We start from the raw sequence: 9,244 nt of genomic DNA, 5'->3' as shown, positions 1-9,244 counted from the left end.
AGGCTTCCTTACTGACATGCGGACACATGGTGGCTGTCAGCTAGGGCCTCTGTGGGAACTATCAGCTGGAACACATTTACATAGCCTCTCCCTGTGGCCTGAGCTTCCTCACAGCACAGCAGCTGGGTTTCGAAGTTGAGTATCCCAAGAAATAGACTGATAGAAGCTGCATGGCCTCTTCTCACTTAGCCTTGGAAGTTACAGAGTGTAACCACAGGTAGGATATGCTGGATTTTTCATCTTTTTTTTTTTTTTAATGAGCTTTGTAGTACTATATATGCCTTGAAATGCTTGCATCCCTGGCTAAACATCTTGACTGCAGGTTTGGGACAGACTTTGAGGCAGAGGCACCCAACTAAACTGTGCCCAGATTAATGACCAACAGAAACTGTGAGATAGTAGCTGCTGGGTTTTTGTTTTCTTTTCTTTTTTTTTGGCCGCACCACGCGGTATTCGGGATCTTAGTTCCCTGACCAGGGATCTAACATGAGCCACCTGCAGTGGAAGTGCAGAGTCTTAACCACTGGGCCATCAGGGAAGTCCCAAATAGCTGTTGTTTTAAGTCACTGAGTTTTGGGGTAAACACAGCAACAGATAATTAATACACTAACTAAAGAGAGGAGAAAGAGAAAGAACCTTGAACAGTATTAGCCACTGTGCTGCTCCTTAAACACTTGACTTGGCAAGCTTATCCATGCCCATTATTTGAATTACCCTGTGTGGATGATTCCCAAATCTGTATCTCCATCCCAGAATTGTCTCATGAACTACAGACATTTACACCCTACAGCCTACTAGACATCTCCACTTGGAAGTTCCACAGGCACCTGTCATTCAACTTATCAAAAATTGAACTTATAAAGTATGGACTTTGGGTGATGATGTGTCAATGTAGATTCATCAGTTGTAACAAATGTACCACTCTGGTGGAGGATGTAGATAATGGGGGAGGCTATCATGAGTGGGAGGGGGAGTATATGAGAATCTCTGTACCATCCCCTCAAACTTGTCGTGAACCTACAACTGCTCTGAAAGAATAAAGTCTTAATGAAAAATGTTGAATTTACAGGAGTTCCCTGGTAGCTAGTGGTTAGGATTCTGGGCTTTCACTGCCGTGGCCCGGGTTCAATCCCTGGTTGGGTAACTAAGATTCTGCAAGCAAAAAAAGCAAAAAAAAAAAAAAAAAAAAGTTGAATTTACAATCTTCTCACTCAATTCTGTTATTTCTTCAATGTCCTGTTTTATGAAAAAATACCACCTTCCATTTAGTTGCTCAGGTTAGAAACCTTGGACTTAGCCTTATTTCCTTCCTCTCTTTCACTCTTCATATCCAGTAATAATAACAATATTTATTATTATTATTATTATTTTAACAAGAAAATAGCAACTAACACTTATGGAGGGCTTATGTGCTAGGTACTAACTGTTTTAGGCACTTTATATGTATCAACTCATTTAATCTTCACAGCAACCCTAGGAAATAAATGCTGTCATTATTCCTATTTTACAAATAAGAAAACAAGTAAGAAGGTTGAAGTAACTTGTCCAAGGTCCATAGCCACCAAGTGGCTGAGTATGATTTAGAACCTAAGCTGCTGGGCAGCACAGCCTACACCCTTCAACCACTACATTCTAATGCCTCCGATCAACCAAGTCCTGTCATTTCTTAACTCCTATCTCATGACCTGACCCCTCACTCTTCCTCCAGCCCACTTCAAGCCATGTCACCTCTTAATTAAACTGTTGTAAGAGCCTCCAAATTGGTCTTCATTCAGTGAACCCAGAGGCCCCATAGTCTTTGGGATAAGAGATACAGGAAGGATTATAATCTTGTGTGGTAAGTGTGGTATTGAAGTCTGCACAGACCCAAGTGCCATGGGATTGCTCTGCATGAGAATCCAGAGAGCACTTCATGGAGAACTGGGACTTGAGAGTGAGGAGTTCAAAGACAGAGAAGGAAAAGAAGGAGTGGAGGTGATTCCATTCAATGGCACAAAAGAGGCATGAGATGCTTGAGAACTGCAAGAATTTGTGTGTGGCACATGATGGCATGGTGGGGCTAGAAAGTAGGCAGGGACAATCTGGGAAGGGCTATGTACAGCAGGCCCTTGGCATTCATAGATAGCCTGCCACAGATTATCCCTCAAATCTGTAACAATTTCTAAGACAGATGGTGAGGTGATAAATGAGCCCAGGTGACTGCCCTGCAATGACACTCAACTTAGCTTTCTTGCCTCTTTCCATGACTTAACCTACCTTACCACTCTCACAAAACCATACTTCATTGTGTGGGTTTCTTTCTTTTGGGGAGGGGGTGGGAGGAGAGGATATGATATACGCTGTCATATTCTTGAATTTAAGGTTTTGAGAAGGTCTCTATTAACATACTGGGACAATGTCAGGAGTCTGGTGTGAGCTAAAGTTAACTTTTATAATGTAGTGGATGAATAAACAGATAGACAAGTAAAATTAAATAGCTGAAGAAAAAAACATGAAGGGGGGGAAACTCAGGAAAAAAACTATTAAAAAATTAAAATCATAAAGTGAGAAAATAAATTAGATAAAAGAAAATAGTGGTTTTGTATTCTATGCTAACCCAGGTTAGTCTTTCACTCTTCATATCCAGTAATAATAACAATCTTTATTATTATTATAATTTTAACAAGAAAATAGCAACTAACACTTATGGAGGGCTTGTGTGCTAGGTACTGTCAGTCTTTTTCATTTTAACCATTCTAGTGGATGTGTAGTATACCTCATTGTGGTTTTAATTAGCATTTCTCTGATAACTAATGGTGTTAAAGCACTTTTTCATGTGTTTATTGGCCGTTTGTGTATATATATACACACACACATATATATATATTTGGTTTGGTTAAGTATATTTTCTAATCTTTTGCCAATTTAAAAAAATTGGATTGTCTTTTTATTGTTGAGTTGTAGGAATTATTTATTCTGGATACAAATACTTTGTCAGATGCCTGTGTTATGAATGTTTTCTCCCAGTCCGTGGTTTGCCTTTGGATATTCTTAATGGTGTCTTCTGTTGAGCAGTTTTTAATTTTGATGAAGCCTAATTTACTCATATTTTCTTTCATGGTTATTGCTTTTAATATCCTGTCTAAGAAATGTTTGGTTACTCCAAGGTTGTGAAAATATTATCCTATTTTTTTCTAGAAACTTTATAGTTTTGGCTTTTCTGTTAAGGTATGTAGAGTGACTTGGAAGCCATATGGGCAGACAACCCTCTTTAGAAGTTTGGCTTGAAGGAGTGCAGGTGAATGGGGTTGGTAGCTAGAAAGGAAGGTAAAGAATCAGGGTAGTAAATGGATGAACTATGTGGAATGTTAATTATATGTCAATAAAGATGTTAAAGGATTAGGGTAGAGTTTTGTTTGTTTCTGCTTTTTGTGTGTGTGTTTGTTTTAGGGATAACAAGGAATATTACAGCATGTGTGTAGGCTGATGGCAATTATTTAGGTGAGAGAGAAAGAAGGAAGATAAAGAACTTAGCAGGGATGACTGCCTGAAATGTCCTTAACAAGGTGCAAAGGAATAGGATACTTCTGAGCTTATGTAAAGTGGTTGATATTTGTCCAGGGGAGACCCATCTGGGTGAGGTGATATCTTGTGATTTTGATTTGTATTTCCCTAATGATTAGTGAGGTTGAGCATCTTTTATTGGTTTGTTGGCCATTTGTATATCTTCTTGGGAGAAATGTATGTTCAGGTTTTTTGCCTATTTAAAAATCAGATTTTGTTGTTGTTGTTGAGTTGTAGTAGTTCTTTATCTATTCTGGGTATTAACCCCTTATGAGATATATGATTTGCAAATATCTTCTCTATTCCATGGATTGCCTTTTCATTCTGTTGTTCGTGTCCTTTGATGTTCAGAAGTTTTTCATTTTGATGTAGTCAAATTTATCTGTTTTAGTTTTCTTTTGTTGCCTGTGTTTTTGGTGTTATATCCAATGAATCACTGCCAAATCCGATGTTGTGAAGCTTTTCCTCTATGATTTCTTCTAAGATTTTTATAGTTTCAAGTCTTTCATTTAGGTCTTTGATCCATTTGAGTTGATTTTTGCATATGGTGTTAGGTAAGGGCCTAACTTCATTCTTTTGCATGTGGATATCTAATTTTTTCAGCACTATTTGTTGAAAAAACTGTATTTTCCCCTATCAAATGGTGTTGGCACTCTTGTCAAAAATTATTTGACCATGTATGTGAGGGTTTTTCTGGGCTCTATATTTTGTTCCATTGGTCTATATGGCTGACTTTGTGCCATGTGTCTTTTTACTATGCTGTTTGATTATTGTAGCTTTGTAGTAAGTTTTGAAAGCAGGAAGCGTGAGTCCTCCAACTTTTTTCCTTCTTTTTCAAGATTCTTTAGGCTATTCAGGGTCTCTTGAGATTCCATATGAACTTTAGGATTAATTTTTCTATTTCTGCTGAAAACATATCTTAGTGTATAGTATTAACATTTTAACTGTATTAAGTCTTCCAATCCATGACATGGGATGTCTTACCATTTATCTGTGTCTTCTTTAATTACTTTCAGCAACATTTTGTAGTTTTCAGTGTACAAGTCTTTCACTTCTTTGGTTAAGTTTATTCCTGAGTAAAAAATCAGTTGTATTTCTATACATTAGCAATGAACGACCTAAAAATAAAATTAAGAAAAACAATTCTATTTATAATACCATCAAAATGAATAAAATACATAGGAATATATTTAACAAAAGAAAACTACAAAACGTTCTTGAAAAAAATTAAGGAAGACCTAAAATAAAAGGAAAGACATCTCATGTTCATTTATTAAAAGACTTACTATTGTTAAGAAACCAATATTCCTTCAAATGATCTACAGATTACATGTAAGCCCTATCAAAATTCCAATTGCCTTTTTGACAGAAATTGATATACTGAACCTAAAATTCATATGAAAATTCAAGGTACCTAGAATAGTCAAAATAATCTTAAAAAAAAAAAAAAAAAAGCCAAGTTGGAGGACTCACTTCCTGATGTCAAAACTTATTGCGAAGCTACAATAATCAAAACTGTATAGTACTGGCATAAGGATGAACATATGCATAAGTGGAATCAAATTGAGAGTCCAGAAGTAAACTCATACATTTTTGGTCAATTAAGTTTTGACAAGGATTCCAAGATAATTCAGTGGGGAAAAGGACAGTCTTTTCAATAAATGGTGCTGGTACAACTGGATAGCCACATGCAAATAAATGAATTTTGATCTTTACCTCACATCATATACAAAAATAACTCAGAATGAATCAAAGATCTAAACATAAACTTATAAAACTCTTACAAATATAAAACATAAATCTTTGTAACATTGCATTCGGCAGTGGTTTCTTAGGTAAAACATCTAAAGCACAAGCAAAGAAAAAACCCAGAAAAAAATTGGATGTCATCAAAATGAAAAACCTTTGTGCGTCAAAGGACAGCATCAAGAAAGTAAAAGACTAACCTGCAGAATTGGAGAAAATATTTGCAAATCATATATTTGGTAGGGGTGTGGTATCCAGAATATATAAAGGACACTCAACAATTTAAAAGACAGATAACCCAATTTAAAAATGGACAAAGGATTTAAATAGATGTTCCTGAAAAGAAGATTTACAACTGGCCAGTAGGCACATGAAAAGATGTTCAACATCATTAATCATCAGGGAAATGCAAATCGAAAACACACTGAGAAACCACTTGATATCCACTAGGATAGCTATAACAAAAAAAGACTGACAATAAGTGTTACTGATGTGGAGAAATAGGAACCTTCGTGCATTGCTAAAATGTAAAAAGATGCAGATGCTGTGTAAAAGAGTTTAGCAGTTCCTTAAAACTTGAAACAAAGAGTTACCATATAATCTAGTAATTCCATTCCTAGCTATGTACTTAACAGAATTGAAAACATATGTCCACACAAAAACTTGTACACAAATGTTTATTATTCTTAATAGCCCAAGAGTAGAAACAATCCAGTATCTCTCCACTGATGAATGGATATACAAGATTTGGTATATCCATAGAATAGAATATTATTCATCCATGAAAAGGAATGAAGTGCTGATTCATGCTAAAATATAGGTGAAATCATGAAAACATGCTAAATAAAAGAAGTTAGACACAAAAGGCCACATATTGTATAATTCCATTTATATCAAATGTCCAGAATAGGCAAATCCTTACAGACAGAAAGTAGATTAGTGGTTGCCAGGGACTCGGTGGGGAGGGATGGTGAGTGACTGCTAATAATATGGGGTTATTTTGGGGGGTGACAACAACCTTGTGAATATACTAAAGACCATTGAATTGTACACTTTAAAATGGTGAACTTTATGGCATGTGAATTATATCTCAGCTTTAAAAACCAAGAAGAAAGATTTTAAAATAAAATTGACAAGAACTTTTATTTTGGAAACCATTGCATAAGCACATCCAGACTATTAAAAGTGGCTGTGTCATGGAGAGGACAGTCATCCTGAAGGCTGCTTCCTAGCCTTCTCTCCCCTTCCAATGTGCCTTTTCTGGTTGTGGGTCCCTGCCTTTCATCCTTGCCTCTTTGGCACTGTCCTGATTCTGCGTATAGTATCTCCCAGTAAAATTTCAGCCTTGCCTTCTCAATCAGTCTGAATCTGAAGCCAACTTTCTGATTTTCTAGAATTGAGTCAGCTTGCTTCTCTTTGATGTTGGTAAGCCCTAGTTAACCTCAAAATTCATCCTTAAAAAAAAAAAAGATGCAATTACTGGCATCCCACTAGCAAGCAATAATGCCAAAGAGAAAAGAAAATGGACATTTCAAAAGAAAAACATGAAACAATTGCAGGGAAAAGGGAGGACCATCTCCCATATTGTAAATTTCAGCTTTCTGTAACAGTTGTTCCTCATGATGGAGTTCAGGTATGTTCTTGAGAAGCCTGCTAGGGTCCTAGAGTTTCTCTTCGGAATTTCTGACATTTCAGTGAGAGTTTTCAAATATAGTTTAATATTTCTATAACCTATTTATTTTAAAGACTGGTCGTCAAGTAGGAAACAGATTGGATGGGAGACAGGATGACACTTGTTTTCCATGATAAGGGAGAGCTTTGTATTGAGAAAGTGAATATAGAGGGATGGAGATCAGAGAGAAATCAATGAGATGGGAAGACCCAGAGCAGGCAAGAGGGAAGGGGCCAGATCAAGGACACAGGCAGAGGGGATGTGGCAAAAACAGAGGTGACATCTGTTCCTTGGAGACTGGAGAGAAGGACGGGTGCTCGAGTGTGGATAAAGTGGCTCTGAAATGGGCAAAGAGGAACAATAAGGAAGCTATACGTGACCTATACCATGAACTAGTAAGTTCCTAGTTGACTTTGCTTTGCGGATGACTTTATGTGTAAAACTAATGTTGCAAATATGAATTCACATTTCCTTAGAGTGTTTTTTCTTTTTTTTTCATTTTAGACTTTTAGGACCTTAAAGAGCTTATGCAAAGTGATTGAAGAATCAGAATGACACACAAGCATTCATCTCACCCAACATTTAATTTAGTTTCACTAGAAAGTTTTCATTACCTTTTATAATTCTACCGCTACTAAATGATCACAGTATAGTAGACCAATTCTCAGATTTTAAAAGAAAAGAACTCTTTTACATTCTCTGGTCTCATAACCTGAAAGGGATGTGGGTCGACAGTCATGTTCTGGACCCCACTGTCAGCTCCAGAAAAGAGCTTTGAACTCTCTCAAGGCTGCCACAGCGCTGTCACCCTTAGCCTCCAACACAGCATCTCACTCGTATTTGACCAATTCAGTTTAAGTGAACATTTCAAATAAATCACTAAGCAGCACTGTAGCTGGTCATTTCTTGCCAGCATAGATCAGCTTTCACTCCACTAAGTGAAATTCTGATCCAAAAAGTTCTTTACCTAAATAGTTTATCAATATTTTAAATGAGAACTGCAAGTAATGAACTCCACTAGTTTGTTGGGGAAAAAATGAGTTCGTTGTGCATCCTACTGTATTCCAAGAGTAAGGAAAATCTATCAAATCAACATTTGTAGATGAGAATTATACTCAGGATTGGAAGGGCCCCTTAAATGTCTAACCCCTTTTTAAATGTGTTGATCTATCATAGTCCTGCCAAATGGCAGTTCAGCCTAAACCCAAACATCCCCTATTGGTGACAGTTCACATCCAAGTTATTAGAGAACTCTGTAAAAAAGAGTTTCCATAGAATAAACGGAAAGCTTTTGCCTACGGCTTCTGCCCTCTGGCCTAGTTCTGTGCTCCCACAGGGCCACACAGAACAAGTCCAAGGCCTCTTTAATATGTCCGTTCTCCAGAGGCTAAAGATAGAAATCAAGAATAGCTTTCTAATATCTATAATTCACATCCTTGGCAAATAGCCTTAAACATTATTTTGGGGAAATTGATGCACTTGCAAATTTACTTTCTAGATAGTAAGAGAACAATTCATCTATTCCTGGGGTGATAAAAATTTTCAACCTTCATCAACTTAATGAAAATTCTTAACTTTCTATGTGCTACAAAGTTTAAAATAAACTAAGTTTGCAAACACATCATGCTAAATACATCAAATTATTTAATTTTTTTATTATGACAATTGACATATATTAAGTGAAAGAAATGACAGAAGTATTATAATAAAACATTTTGAAAGAAAATTTACACAATTAGGCCAATAGCCATCAAATAGCTTTGGGCCTATCTTATAACACCAAGAGTTTTGATCAGACTATAGTGAGACACTGAACATTTCATTAACAAAAATATTGGCATGAGCCACAATGTATTCTGGTTGTCACTAACAAGGAATATTGTATTTAAACAACTATGCACTGCAATTCTAACACACTAGGTGTTCATACACTGCAGTTAACCCCTGAAGCTTTAAGCTACCAGGAATTCCTATATTTTCTATGCACAAAATTTACTTTGTGCATTATTGGAATCACATTTCCAGTTTTCAAATCTCTTCCCCCACCCCGATACATGCAGTATGTCATACGTGGCAGAGAGCATGCCAGCTTCTCCTGTTTAACTAATAGCACGTTCCTTATTACTTCAAGAGTTTTATGCTAATCTTGGAGTTTCTGCTTTAGCTCTCATCTTCTAGAAACAAAATAAAGCATTCTGAGAACCTATTCCAGGAATAATTTTTTATGCATAGGAAAATAAAGCATTTCATATAAGCATGTCTGAAAATCCAAGAGGCATTCTG

The sequence above is a fragment of the Eschrichtius robustus genome, chromosome 11 (genome assembly GCF_028021215.1).
Source record: "Eschrichtius robustus isolate mEscRob2 chromosome 11, mEscRob2.pri, whole genome shotgun sequence".
Classification (NCBI taxonomy): Eukaryota; Metazoa; Chordata; class Mammalia; order Artiodactyla; family Eschrichtiidae; genus Eschrichtius; species Eschrichtius robustus.
The sequence above is the reverse complement of the archived record's forward strand: the minus strand, read 5'-3'. Positions refer to the sequence as shown.